General features: G+C 40.9%; 1 long non-coding RNA gene across 1 annotated transcript; it reads right to left on the bottom strand.

The window, feature by feature from the left end:
• Window positions 1–2,884: 2,884 nt before the first annotated feature.
• Window positions 2,885–6,095, bottom strand: LOC137379798 (uncharacterized). The gene is made up of 3 exons (XR_010976907.1): window positions 6,024–6,095; window positions 3,464–3,761; window positions 2,885–2,966 (listed from the first exon to the last, which is right to left on the bottom strand). It is a non-coding gene; the product is annotated as an uncharacterized lncRNA (long non-coding RNA).
• Between the last annotated feature and the right edge of the window lie 9,900 nt (window positions 6,096–15,995).

Raw genomic sequence — 15,995 nt, forward strand, 5'->3', positions numbered from 1 at the left:
TGAATCATCACAGGAGAGATATTTTTATTTCTGCTGACCCAGTCCCTCCGCAGCCCTCGGAAATATCCTGGAGGCTATAAGTGAAACATTTTTATCCTTATACTGAACAAATCTTGAATAGCTTCATCAAATTTACCCACGTAAAGCCAACGAATAAATTAGATAAGAGGGGGTTCAATTTAGCTGAATGAGAGACACATCCTTGTAAACAGAAACATTAGAGATTCTTTTAAAGAATAAAATGTTGATTGATGACATGTTCCGATCCATTTAACTTGGACATTATCAAAAAATATATTTGCTTTCTCTTTAACTGGTTAGGTCTTGTTCTTTATTAAAATGGCCCATCCATAGAAAGGCTCAGAATATTGCAAGGATTGGGAGAGTTTTTGGCTGATTAAGATCTGAAATGGAACAAAAGTCCATGTGTGAGACAGGAACCATGTACTCATGCAACTTGGATCAGAAGTAAGATAGAAAGGAACAAAAGTGCCCGCCTTTGTATGGCATCTTTCATGTTCACAGGATGTCTTGGTGCAGTCACTGTTGTTATGTAATCAAATGTGTTAGCCAGTTTGCTTAAAGCAAGGTCACAAAACAGCAATGACCAGTTAATCTATTTTGTTGGTGTTAGTTGAGGAATAGGGATAACGATCATGAAACTACTGGATAGTCGGGAAAAAAACCATCTCGTTCACTAACGCCCTTCAGGGGAGGCAATCTGCTATCCTTACCCAGTATGGCCTACACGTGACTCCAGATCCACAGCAATGTGATTGACTCTTAACTGGCCTCTGAAATGGCATAGCGAGCTACTCAGTTGTATCAAACCACAACAGAAAGCACTGTGGGTGTACCTACACCACCTGGACTGCAGCTCTCCATCACTCTCCTCCTTTAAGATGTTTCTTAAAAACTACTTCTTGACCAAGCTTTTGGTCATCTGTCCTAATACCTCCTTATTTGGCTCAATGTCAAATTTTGTCTGATAACACCCCTTTGCATCCCCATGGGATGCTTTACTCAGGTGCTCTATAAATGAAAGATGTTGTTGCAGCACTCCCTCAGTACTGCACTGAAGTGCCAGGCTAAATTCTGTGCTGAGGTCCTGGGATGGGTCTTGAACTCATGACATTTTGACTCAGAGTCAAGCTGACAAATTGCAAAATAAAAACTCTTGTATCAAATGAAATCAGATTGATAACTGAAGGAATTGTTGTGAAAAAGATGGACGTGCATAAGATATCACAGCCATAAATCTTGACAGTTGAAAGGAAAATCACCACTAGCACACTTTCTGGATCCCTTGAGGCTGAAGAGTCAGAGTAGCTTGTCAGGCTAAAGGTTAAAGCCGGAGTGGGTAGAGCCAGGGCTGAAGTGCAAAGTTTAGCTAAACTGTGTACATTCTCTTAAGCCATTCAAATGAAAGGTCTATTCTGACTTTAAAGCTGTTACTAATGTCTTCATTCAAAGATCAGACTAGCACTCCTCTGCCCACTGGCTATCAATCACGACTGTGTTCCACAATAGCATGGACTGCAACACAAAATTGCCCCAATTTGACACTAATTAGGACAGAGTTGATGGTTAGAATTAATGACCACAAGATTAGCGCAGGTGTGAACAATGAAAAGATGTCACATTAACATTACTGGGGATGCTCTTCAGAGCTCAGAGCTGATGTACATTTGTTGTGCCAGAGAAACTTTTAGAAGAAGTACAGAATGTAACCTTTGCAGTTCATAACGGAAATATCTGTTTAGGTAAACAGGGCTATCAACGACTTAATATATACTGCTTCAGAGATCTATTAAAAATATAAATGATCAAACACACTTTGTAAATTAAGATCATGCCTAGGCTCCAGACTTCACACTGGTATTCTAACAGTTGTTCTTCATAATTATCCAGATGTTGTTTCCTCTATGGGTCAAGACCAGCTAAACATGCAGATACCATGTAATGTTAAGTGAACACTTTGTGCTCATTGTGTATGGTCTATGTATGTCACTGTGTATTATGGTGGCTCTTGCCTCTGAGTCAGTAGGTTGTGTGTTCAGAGTCGAACTCCAGGTCCTGAACATGAAAATCAAGGCCAACACTCCAGTGCAGTACTGAGGGTGTGCTGCACTGTTGGAGGTGCCATCTTTTGGATGAGATGTTAAACAGACTCCGTCTGCTCTCTCAGATGGATGTAAGAGATCCCATGGCACTATCTCGAAGAAGAGCAGGGGAGTTCTCCCTGGTGACCTGGCCAATATTTATCCCACAATCAATGTCACAAAAACAAATTATCTGGTCATTATCATATTGCTATTTGTGGAAGCTTGCTGTGTGCAAATTGGCTGCCACATATCCTATAGTGACTACACTTCAAAAGTACTTCATTGGATGTAAAGCGATTTGGGATGCCCTGTGGTCATGAAAGGTGCCATATAAATGCAAGTCTTTCTTTTTATTCTGTACAACTGTTCTCAGCTGCAAACCAGTTCCAAGACATTTCACTTAAAATGGTAAACTGCATTTTAAAACATTTTTTCATTCCAAGAATTACAAAATGATCTGACATCTTTATACCTGTACACAGCACTCTGTAGTATGCAAACTGCATCTAGTAATCTATAAGAACTATTTATACTATGGCTGTAAATTTTTCAAGTTTGTTAATGGGCGGCGCAGTGGTTAGCACTACAGCCTCACAGCTCCAGGGACCCGGGTTCGATTCTGGGTACTGCCTGTGCGGAGTTTGCAAGTTCTCCCTGTGACCGCGTGGGTTTTCGCCGGGTACTCCAGTTTCCTCCCACATCCAAAAGACTTGCAGGTGATAGGTAAATTGGCCGTTGTAAATTGCCCCTAGTGTAGGGAGGTGATAGGGAATATGGGATTACTGTAGGGTTACTATAAATGGGTGGTTGTTGGTCGGCACAGACTCGGTGGGCCGAAGGGCCTGTTTCAATGCTGTATCTCTAAATAAAATAAAAATACATGGAATTAATACATTTTCACAGAATCTCAAATTCTAGCACAAGCCATTCGGCCCACCGCACCTGATCTAACTGTTCAATTGGAGCAACTCACTTCTTTGCTCTTTCCTTGAAGCCTTTTATAGTTTTCCATTTAACATACAAATCAAATTCCATTTTAAATTCTGCCTCAAAAACAAATAACAGTAACGCATTTCACATTCTAATAATGCTCTGTGTGAAAATATTCCTACTAACTTTCCCTATGATCCTCCAGTGATAATCCTGACCTTATGCATTTTATGACCAACTTGCTTGCCAGCAATAACAAAAATAAAAGTATATAAAAGCAATTCTGCTTCATCAGATGCACAGCAACTAGCAAAACTGCAATTACAGTTGCATATAATCCATACTTTTCTTAAGAATGATTGAAGTTTGAAGTTTACAAGCCAGTAAGACAAGTTGCGCAGGTGTCCAAATTGCATCAAGAGAGTTACCTTGAAGCCATCTAATTTGTGTAGCTGGTCGACATCCCTTCTCATTCCGTGCTGCTATCCTAAAAATGATAGCAGGCTTTGTTGTACAATCAATATGTGCATTTGCAAGGTGTGATGAGGACACCACACAAGATGGCTTAGCACCACAGTATACCCTCATAAAGGCCAACTGGGCTGGGCTTCCAGATTTTGATTCCGTCACCTGAATGCTGCATACTGCTAAATAAACAGAGTACTCCAGAATTTTTCCAGCTGTTGTAGGAGGTGGTTCCCAGGTAAGACGAGCACCATCTACACTCTGTGAAAAAGGGGACATTGAGAAATTAAAATCAGTTCCCACTTCAATATCTTTTTTTGGCATTTCTTGACACAAGTTTCTGAACTAATCAAATTTTCTGCCACCAGAAATCAAACTTACATTTTTACAGCAGCAGCTTCCCGACCTCCCCCACCCCACCATTTTACTGTAATTTTATTAGGGTATCAATATTTTGTCCCTCAAGCTTAATTTGGAGATATACATATGAAGCACATTATGCAATTCATTGCTCTTCCAGGAAGTATTTATTTTAATTGAAAATACAAAACCCACAATGAACATCACTGAAAAAAAAACATTTTCTGACCATTATCACATCACTGTTTGTGGAGCCTTGCTGTGTGCAGCCATGTTTCCCTTACATTGTATAGTGCTTTGGGATGTCCTGAGGAGGTGAAAGGTGCTATGTAAATGGAAGTTTTTTCTTCTTATTTGCTTTCCAAACAAATTACATAAATGTCTATCTAGAGGAATGATTGCAATATAAATCTAAATTATGACAGTTTTGCCTGTCGTATCTAAACCTCCTGAGCATTTCAGCTATTTATATTTTAAACTATAAGAAAGAAAGACTTGCATTTATATAGCGACTTTCACGACCACCGGACGTCTCAAAGCGCTTTGCAACAAATAAAGTACTTTTTGAAGTATGGTCACAGTTGTAATGTAGGAAATGAAGCAGCCAATTTATGCACAGCAAGCTCCCAGAAACAACAATGTGGCAATGATCAGATAATCTGTTTTTGTGCTGATGATTGAGGGATAAACATTGGCCAGGACACCAGGGAGAACTCCCCTGCTCTTCTTCAAAAGAGTACCAGGGGATCCTTTACACCCATCCAAGCAAACAGATGGGACCTCGGTTTAACATCACATCCAAAAGACAGTGGCTCACTATATTAGAGTATCAGCCTTGATTTTTTTTGTGTGCTTAAGCCCTGGAGTAAGACTGGAACCTAGAACCTTATGATTCAGAAATATAGATGCTACCAGCTGAGCCACAGCTGACACATCATCAGCAAGCTTGCAAGCAACCCTCTTAAGGAGTAATAATGTGGACTTTCTGTGAGCAGTTGTCTTCAATAACAACTATACTTATCCCCATCTACTGTAAACTGCGAGGATTGGGTGCAATGTTGGTTTTACACCCCACTCGATTTTACTCTCAATTGAAGTCAATGAGTAATATTAGGCGGAATATAAATCACCATTCCACCTGATCCCGTGGGCTTCTCACCCACTGAGTTAGATTAAAATTGTGCCCTGTGTACTCTGATTAGAGATATGTAGAATCAAAGAAAATTACAGCACAGAAGGAGGCCATTCAGCCCATTGTGCCTGTGCTGACTCTTGGAAAGAGCAGTCGTGTTTAGTCCCATATCCGTAGTTTTTGTCCGTAACCCTGTAAGTTCCTTATCTCCAAGTACCTGTCCAAATCCCTTTAAAAATTATTTGTGGAATCAGCTTCCACCTCTCAGGTAGAGCATTCCATTCCAGATCCTGACATCTGAGTGAAAATAATTTTTCTCATCTCCCCTCTAGAGCATTTCCTAAAGTTTTTAAATCTATGATCTCTGGCTATTAACCCACTTGCCAGAGGGAATAATTTTTCTCTTTGTTCTCTATCAAAACTTCTCATTATCATGAAAACCTCTATAGGTCACCTCTTAACCTTCTCTGTTACATACATGCCAAGAATAATGTAATTTTTGGAGAATGCTGTGACTGTTCATAGCTTCAATAGCAGTGGTGATGGCCAATGGCAATCGATTTTAGTTTCTGCAGAACGTCATGCACAAGATTTAAGGTAAATACAAAGTATTAACATGATCACCCCGCTGTTTAGTTTTCACCATGTTAACAATGTACCATTATCTGAGACAAATATCAAGATTATTTAGTGCAGCTCATCCACTCCGATAATTATGTTGAAATAGAAGTCTGTGTAAAGTATTTCTCTGCTAAATTGTACAAGTTGAATCTTCATGGGTCACAGGTGGGGCCCTACCAGATTCATGGTCACATTTTTACAAATTTCATGGTCACAGCATTTTAAGAATTGTCAACTTCAGGCTTTTACGTATTTAAATTCTAAATTGCATGGTGTCGCAACAAACCATGAAAATGATCCATTAAAACAAAAAAAAAGACAAGGAAGGTTCCTGGTTTCAAATGACATTTATTGTACACTCAAAACAATTGTAAAAAACTGACTATACACAGGTTACATTCTTAACTCACTGAAGTCAGTTGTTGAATGTGAGCAATTTGCAACTGTCTCTTCCTTCATTCCCTGTCTCTGTGCAGTGAACACCTGCCCATGTTTAGACACCACTTTCTCCGCATCCACTGTTTATTGGAATTGTCAGACAGTGCCTTGCGAGCTTTGCAAGGTGGGGGATTCTGCATTCCACAGAGTTCCAAAAGTGCAGCACGGGCAAAGTACAATCCGCTTCTTTTGCAATGCTTTAATAAGCAGGAATTTCCAGCCTACAGTTCTTGTCAAAGCCAAGAATCGCATCAAACTAGTTTAAAGCCACAATCAACAGGTGCATTTGTGCAGGGTCAAAGATACACACAGCTTTCAGCAACACCACTGAAGGTTACTGAAATCTCTGAGCTGTTTTTTCTTCACCACTTGACTCTTCCCCATAGCAGTAATATTGTTTGAGCTTCTTTACCATGCAAGATAACACCTGTTAAGCACAGGCATTTAATTCAGTGTCAGTGTTGTTCATTTGACTGAGCTTCAGCCCAGAACAGTATATCCATTACTTTATTGCAAGCTTTGTGGATTGTGATGAATTGCGATTCAAGCCAATTAATTAAATCTTGGCAACAGGGCTAAGCGATCCCACAAACAACGGATCAGATCTAAGCTCTGCCGTGCTGCCACGTCCAGTCGTGAGTGGTGGTGGATGATTAAACAACTAACAGAAGGAGGAGGCTCCACAAATATCGCCATCCTCAACAATGGAAGAACACAGCACATCAGCGCAAAAGATAATGCTGAAATATTTGCATCCATCTTCAGCTAGAAGTACTGAGCGGATGATTCATCTCGGCCTCCTCCTGAGGTCCCCAGCATCACAGATGCCAGTCTTCAGACAATCCGATTCACTCCACATGATATCAAGAAACAGCTGAAGGCACTGGATATTGCAAAGGCTATGGGTCCTGACAGCATTCCGGCAATAGTACAATGGCATCTACCCAGCAATGTGGAAAATTGCCCAGGTCTGTCCTTTGCACAAAAAGCAGGACAAATCCAACCCGGCCAATTATTGCCCTATCTGTCTACTCCCAATCATCAGCAAAGTGTTGGAAGGGGTTGCCAACAGTGCTATCAACCAGCACTTGCTCAGCAACAACCTGCTCACTGACACTCAGTTTGGGTTCGGCCAGGGCCACTCAGTTCCTGACTTCATTACAGCCTTGGTTCAAACATGGACAAAAGCGCTGAACTCCAGAGATGAGGTGAAAGTGAGTGTCCTTGACATCAAGACAGCATTTGACCGAGTATGGCATCAAGGAGCCCTAGCAAAACTGGAGTCAATGGGGATCAGGGGGAAAATTCTCCGCTGCTTGAAGTCATGCCTAGCACAAAGGAAAATGGTTGTGTTTGTTGGACGTCAATCATCTCTGTCCCAGGACATCACTGCAGGAGTTCCTTAGGGTAGTGTTCTAGGCCCAACCATCTTCAGCTGCTTCATCAATGACCTTCCCTCCATCACAAGGTCAGAAGTGGGGATGTTCACTGATGATTGTAGAATGTTCAGCACCATTCATGAGGCAGCCCATGTCCAAATGCAGCAAGACCTGGACAACATCCAGGCTTGGGCCGATAAGTGGAAAGTAACATTCGCGTCACACAAGTGCCGGACAATAACCATCTCAAACAAGAGAGAATTTACCCATCTCCCCTTGACATTCAATGGCATTACCATCGCTGAATCCCCCACTATCAACATCCTGGAGCTCACCATTGACCAGAAACTGAGCTGGACCAGCCACATAAATGCTGTAGCTACAAAAGCAAGTCAGAGGCTGGGAATTCTGCAGTGAGCAACTCACCTCCTGTCTGCCCAATGCCTGTCCATCATCTACAAGGCACAAGTCAGGAGTGTGATGGAATACACTCCACTTGCCTGGATGGGTGCAGCTCCAAGAACACTCAAGAAGCTCAACAGCATCCAGGACAAAGCAACCTGCTTGATTGGCATCCTATCCACCACCCTTAGCATTCACTCCCTCCACCACTGACGCACAGTGGCAGCAGTGTGTACTATATACAAGATGCATTGCAGCAACTCACTGAGGCTCCTTCGACAGCACCTTCCAAACCCATGACCTCTACCACCTAGAAGGTCAAGGGCAGCAGTTGCATGGTAACACCACCACCTGCAAGTACCCTTCCAAGCCACACACCGTCCTGTCTTGGAACAACATCACTGTTCCTTCATTTTCACTGGGTTAAAAGCCTGGAACTCCCTTCCTAACAACATGGTTGGTGTATCTACACCCCAAAGACCGTAATGGTTCAAGAAGGCAGCTCACCACCACCTTCTCAAGGGCAATTAAGGGTGGGCAATAAATGCTGGCCTGGCCAGCAATGCCCATAACCCCCAAACAAAAAAAAACTGAACCTTCTCGTTAAGCTGAATATCGTTTACAAGGGTTACAATGTCTGTTAAAACCTCTGTTTTCAGTGTGAGTGTGATCTCTTCTGAGACAAAGTCTGAGTAGCATTTCAGGTGCGCTGCATGATATTGTACTGCCCAAAACCAAGAATTCAAACTTATGGATTAGGAGCAGGAGTAGTCCACTGGTCCCCTCGAGCCAGCTCCACCATTCAGCAAGATCATGGCTAATGTAAATGTAACCCCCAACTCCACATTCCCGCCTCTCCCCGTTATCTAATTACCCCCTTGCTCACCAAGAATCTATCTACCTATGCCACAAAAATATTCAAAGACTCTGCTTCCACTGCCTTTTGAGGAAGAGAGTTCCAAAGACTCGGCCCTCAGAAAAAAATTCTCATCTCTGTCTTAAATGGGCGACCCTTTATTTTTAAACAGTGACCCCTAGTTCTAGATTCTCCCACAAGAGGAAACATACTTTCCACTAAAATAAAAGCAAAATACTGCAGATGAAGGAAATCTGAAATAAAAACAGAAAGTGCTGGAAATGCTCAGCAGGTCAGACAGTATCTGTGGAGGGAGAAGCAGATAACGTTTCAGGTCTGTGACCTTTCATCAGAACAGATGAACCGTTCTGATGGAAGGTCACAGAACCGAAACATTAACACTGCTTCTCTCTCCACAGATGCTGCCTGACGTCCTGAGTATTTCTAGCACTTTCTTTTTTTATTTCAACATCCTTTCCACATTCACCCTGTCAAGACCCCTCAGGATCTTATATGTTTCAATCAAATCTCCCCTTCTCTTCTAAAGCCCAGCAGATACAAGCTTAGCTTGTCCAACCTTTCCTCATAAGACAACACGCCCATTCCAGGTATTAATCTAGTAAACCTTCTCTGAACTGCTTCCAACGCATTTACATCCTTCCTTAAATAAGGAGATCAGTACTGTACACAGTACTCCAGATGTGGTGTCACCAATGCCCTGTATAACTGAAGCATAACCTCCCTACTTTTGTATTCAATTCCCTTTGCAATAAACGATAACATTCTATTAGCTTTCCTAATTTCTTGCTGTACCTGTATACCAACCTTTTACGATTCATGCACTAGGACACCCAGATCCCTCTGCATCTCAGAGCTCTACAATTTCACACTATTTAGATAATATGCTTCTTTTTTATTCTTCCTGCAAAAATGGACTATTTCATATTTTCCCACATTATACTCCATTTGCCTGATCTTTGCCCACTCACTTAACCTATCTATATCCCTTTTAGCCTCCTTATGTACTCTTCACAACTTACTTTCCTACCTATCTTTGTGCCATCAGCAAATTTAGCAACCATACCTTCAGTCCCTTCATCCAAGTGGTTTATATAAATTGTAAAAAGTTGAGGCCCCAGCTCTGATCCCTGTGGCATGCAATTTTTTACATCTTGCCAACCAGAAAATGACCCATTTATGCCTACTCTCTGTTTCCTGTTAGCTAGCCAATCTTCTATCCATGCCAATATGTTAACCCCTAAACCACGAGCTTTTATTTTCCACGATAACCTTTGATGTGGCACCTTATCCAATGTCTTCTTGAAATCCAAGTACTGTTCATCCACTGGTTCCCCCTTATCCATAGCACATTTTACTTTTTCAAAGAACTCCAATAAAATGGTTAAACATGATTTCCCTTTCACAAAACCATGTTGACTCTGCCTGATTACCTTGAATTTTTCCAAGTGCCCTGCTATAACATCTTTAATAATAGCTTCTAATATTTTCCCGAGGACAGATGTTAAGCTAACTGGCCCGTAGTTTCCTGCTTTCTGTCGCCCTCCCTTTTTGAATAAAGGAGTTACGTTTGCTATTTTCCAATCTAATGGAACTTTCCCCAAATCTAGGGAATTTTGGAAAATTCCAATGTGTAATTATGGGCTCTGGAGGCATTGTTTCCCCAATTTCAGTTATTTCAGCTCTATTTGTAATGTGCTGCCTGCATCGAAGCTTGCAGCTAGGGCAGTGTTTGATGATCTTTTAAAGTACCTGACCAGTTTGTCGACTTTACCAAAGTCGCTTTTCCACAGCTCACTGCCGAAAAATTATATGTGCATTACATTTAACATGTATTAGGCATTATACCTTGGAGCTCAGATTTGAAAGATTTTGTCATGTAAGTTGCATTGTCACTAATGAAAGCAGACACTTGGCTGAAATCCGCACTGTATTTTGAAACTGTTTTGATTATTGCTTGGGTAACTGTGGTGTAATTAACAGCTTCTAAGTGGACGCAGTCTGCGAGCATTGTTGTTAGCTTTTCTGACTGTACACCTTTGGCCTTACCAGACATAAAATCAAATAAAACATGCAGCACATAGTTGTCTTGCTAACCGGTGGACTCATCACAAATAATTGTAAAAGACTCATGTGCATTTGCGATGATTTTCAGACTGTAAGCGGTGCTGAACCATTGCTGGGTGTATGTGATCCAACAAAACATTGCAGCTTGTACAAAACAGTATTCCACCATCAGCATGCAGAATTTAGCTTCTAAATTCTTTCACTTGATGTGCTGTCATTATGGTTGTGCCCATTCTGGTATTCTCACTTGTCTGCTGCTTCTCTCAAAACTGCATCGGAAGCTCTCCCTCATCTACCAATCAGCGAGTTGAACCTTGTGTCAATCATTAAAACGTGTGATTTTCACACCATGCCCAGCAATCAGTGAGGTGAATCTTGTGTCAATGAATAACATGCGAGAAGTTTGCAAAATGGACGATTTCATGGAGGACCCAAGATTTCATGATCTATGAGACATTTTGCACGGCCCTAGCCTAGTCAATTCCTAGCCTAGAGGACAGATGCATGACTTGCTACTCAGCCTTCATCGATGTTGCTTTATGCTCAATCAAACCCCATCCTATCACTTGTAGTGTAGGCAGCTGTTTGGTCCAGTGCCAAATAATGGAGCAACAGTTATCTGTTGTGCAATTTCCCATTGGGTGTGCAGCAACACCAGTGGCATCTGTATTGTTGAGCTCAATTAAACAGGCCCTAAGCCCAGTCGTAGTTGCTCTCATGAATGCTGCCATTGCTGTATTCGTGACCAACTTTGACTTACTTGAGCAGCCATAAAGGTGCGTAATTTTGCTTTGTGCAATAATATAAAATGGGTGATAGCAATTTGGAAGCCTGTTTTTCTCTCAACCGATTTTTGACTCTTGTTGCCTTTCTATTATCGTCTGACAGCTTCATGCCCACTTTTATTGATACCAGCTTTTTAGTTCCAGATTTTTAAAACTGAATTCAAATTCTCAAACTATCCTAGTAGGCATGTTGTCTGGATTTTTTGTAATGCCTATTAACCCATTCTTGGTGAGGTAGGAATAGTCCAGTTGTGGTTTCTACCCCTTTTGGCTCCTATTTAATTATTCCCTGGTGAGGAGAGGAATATCGGCCCCCAAGTGACAAAGTGAACGTTTGCCTTTGTTTATTAAATGTCCAAACAATAGGCATTTGAGGTGGATTAATAACACTAATATCACCTTATAAATTTTGAGGCATGTCTTTCTTGCTTCCACAAGTATTCGTGTACTGTAAAGTTTCTATGTTTCTATTAAAAAACGCTTGGATGTGCACTTGAAGTGCCATAATCTACAGGGCCATGGACCATGAGCTGGAAAGTGAGATTATACAAGAACACAACAATTGGATAGCTTTTTTTGGCCAGCACAAACCTAATAGACCGAATGGCCTCCTTCTGTGCTGTAAATGTTCTCTGTTTCTACCAAAACCAACCACATTGTGGAATTGCCGAACCAGTCCATTTGAAAATGGCAGCCATTTTTCCTGTAGTCTTTCTTTCATTCTGTGATAATGGAGATCAGCAAATGAAGTTCTTGTATTTAAATATGTAATTTACATTTTAAAAAATGTCAATGAAAATGCATCAATGCACACAATCAGTATAGAATACTGCTTATGTCAAACAATAATGCACAGTGAATCATGATTGATGAAAGGTCAGTCGATAGCTGCGTAAAATTGCAACTTGAATGCAAAAAATATTAGGCCTATCATTTGATTTCTTGCACAGTACTTCACCTTTTATGCTGTCACTCGAGATGAAAGTTTTAATACAATGTGACCTTAAAATGAGTCAGAAATGAAATGGTTTTTGGCAAGCTCAGGAGTGTGTTTTGAATCATCGGAGTGGATGCATTGCAGTAAACAATCTTGATATTTGTCTCAGAATGTGTTTTCCAATGCATATATTTTTTCAGGAAACCAGAGTGGCATTATGACTTTTTATGTCATTTTTATGTGTTCTCCAGCAGTTCTACAAATCATTAAAGGTTGCTTCCCTGTTTCTTAAGTTTGCCAGATGCACATATAACAAGACCATCTTAATAATTCTTTTTTTAAATGGAATAGTCAATTACAAGGAACATTTGCTGAGAAGTAATGTAAAAATTTGGATCAGCAGAATGCTCTTTCAGCCATTAGGGGAGAAGGGAGTTCTAACTAAAAAGCTTTCAAATGTATTTATTTACTTTCTGTTGTTTGAATATTTTTGCCACATTGATTAAGTGAGCTGCTAAAATGTTTTTTTTTTAACAATTTTGTCTGCCAGGATACCTTATATAATTAGTGACTCCAATAAACCTTGAACATTTTGTACAAGTCTTTTTGGTAAGAGAAATTATTTTTATAATGTAGAAAATCTTCAAGGTGCTGAACATACCAGTGAACTTCTTGAAGGCCATCTCAGATAAAAGTCCTGCTGATATTTCAATCTAATTTCTTAGAAAGCCACCTCCATCAAATATGGTGGAAGGTGCCTGAAAATTCCATGTACATGTATAGGGTGATGCACAGTCCAGCACTAACTGATTGAAGGATTGGGATGAATTTAATATATCCTCGCTGAAATGTTTCTTATGTTCTGTCAATCCAAAGACTTGCCATTATCTAGAAACATGCAGTAAGCCGTGTCATTTAGCTATACCTCAGTAGGTAGCACTCTTACCTCTAAATCAGAAAGCTATGGATTCAAGTCCCGCACCAGAGACTTGAGCACAAACTCTCGCTGGCACTCCCAGTACAATATAGAGAAAGTGTTGGAGGTGCCATCTTTCAGGCGAGCTGTTAAACCAAGTCCCCTTTCAGCTGAATGTAGGAGATCTCACAATAATGGCCTGGTCAATGTCTATCTCTCAACCAACATCACAAAGGCAGGTTATCTGGTTGTTATCACATTACTGTTTGGGATCTGGCTGTTGAATTTTCTACAACAGTAACTTCAGTTCAAGAATACATCATTAGCTGTAAAACACAGTGGGATGCCCTGAGAATGTGAAAGCTGCAATGTAAATCCTCCTTCATTTTACTTTTTTATTCTTTCTAATATATAGAAACATATATGGCCAAATATATTATATATATATAATATGGGGCGGCACAGTGGCGCAGTGGTTAGCACCGCAGCCTCACAGCTCCAGCGACCCGGGTTCAATTCTGGGTACTGCCTGTGTGGAGTTTGCAAGTTCTCCCCGTGTCTGCGTGGGTTTTCTCCGGGTGCTCCGGTTTCCTCCCGCAAGCCAAAAGACTTGCAGGTTGGTAGGTAAATTGGCCATTATAAATTGCCCCTGGTATAGGTAGGTGGTAGGGAAATATAGGGACAGGTGGGGATGTGGTAGGAATATGGGATTAGTGTAGGATTAGTATAAATGGGTGGTTGATGGTCGGCACAGACTCGGTGGGCCGAAGGGCCTGTTTCAGTGCTGTATCTCTAAACTAAACTAAACTAAACAGGGTTTTGTTAGGGGCTTGTGCTCTTCTCCACCTGATTTTCCTATATTTGCTACTCCCAGAGGATCTAATTGTCCCAGTTAGGTGCAGGAACAGGAACATCTACCCTAATGTTTTTTTTTTCAATTGTTTTTCATTACTAAAGAGCCTGGAATCCCTGTCAGACACTTTTATACAATTATTGTCTTTCATGTGTTACGACCAGGTGTGAAAAGTGTCTAGGGGTCTTTTGCTGTCTTTACCTGGCCGTAATGTAACAGGGTTTAATTTTAAACACACTATTTTGAGCTCCCCCTTTGTGAATCCTTGTTCACAACTTTCTAATTATAAGACAAAAGAAAATTCACATACATTTTCTGAGGTTTAAAGAAGAAATATGAAATTTTATTAGAACTTAAACTTAAACTCTAATACGGTTAACAGCTATGGATACACGATGCGCCCACGCTAGCATGCACATAGAAACATAGAAAATAGGAGCATTCGGGCCATTCAGCCCTTCGAGCCTGCTCCGCCATTAATTATGATCATGGCTGATCATCCAACTCAGTAATCTGTTCCCGCTTTCCCCCCATATCCTTTGATCCCTTTCACCCCAAGAGCTATATCAAACTCCTTCTTGAAAATTTTGGCCTCATACACATGCAAATAGGGACAGAAAAGAGAAGAAAATAGAGTAGAGAGGGGTTTGAGGCAATATCAGAAGAGTTTCTTGTTTACTGTGCTTCGAGCTCACTTGATTGTAGGTAGTCTTTCTGTTCATTGGGGCCCAGTGTTCTTCTTAAACCTTGTTCATGTAGGAGACTTTGCTCTCTTTGAGGTTCACGTGTTTTCACAAGATTCAGTTCTGTGGGAAAGAGACAGAAGCAGACATGAGAGAGATGTTCTCAAACCAGGAGCCAGGAGATTTCTTTATCAAACACTTTGTTGGAAGGCCAAATTCCAACAGCCAGCTAATTATGTGACTAAACTGGTCTGACCACTTCTTCTGTGTTTGTGGATTCTGTTATCTTAGCAGCCAACCTGGAATGGCAGCTCCCCCCACCTTCAACGGCTTGTAATCAAAAGTCCATTGTTGGTTCAATGGGTCAGGGCATGGTCCTTTGTCCCTTGTTCCAACACTGTCTGTTACCATGCGAATGTCTTTCCAGTCAGGGGCTTGCAATTTTACGTTTTAATATTCATGTGGTGAAATAATGTGTGCCTCAGTCTTGGCAGGTGGAGGGTTTGCCTGACACATGAAATTAGAGAATCAGTGTTTATGAAGCACAATATGGTATTCTATGGCCAAGATTTCTCTGCAGGTTTGCACTACAGTTAAGCAAGTAAACTTTCCTTATTGTCTTTTGGAAAGCTGTGTTTTTCTCTGAAATTCTTTCCTTCATGCCCTGTTATCAAGGCCAGGAATTTCCGTGTGGATTCTTTGGATATCCTTTGGTGGAAAATTGGCGGAACCCTGAGAGAATGACATAAATGGCTGAAAATGTCTTTTTCTTGTAAGTTCCACCAATCTCCTGAGTTATGAATGAAGATTGGGAGAATCCATATGGAGATTCAGGCCCAAGTGTTTAAAATTATTCCCTAATAACTTTAAGCAATACAGCTGACTGGAATCTGGGATTGTTCCCTTGGATTGGAAGGAAGCTCTTGTGATACTGATTTTCAGAAAGGATGACCAAGTCAGACTGAGTGAACTATAGACCCAATTAGTCTGACATCAGTTATAATTAAGATGCTTGAAGGGATTTTCAGAGATGCACTTTATGATCACC

Source organism: Heterodontus francisci, chromosome 18 (genome assembly GCF_036365525.1).
Source record: "Heterodontus francisci isolate sHetFra1 chromosome 18, sHetFra1.hap1, whole genome shotgun sequence".
Taxonomy (NCBI): Eukaryota; Metazoa; Chordata; class Chondrichthyes; order Heterodontiformes; family Heterodontidae; genus Heterodontus; species Heterodontus francisci.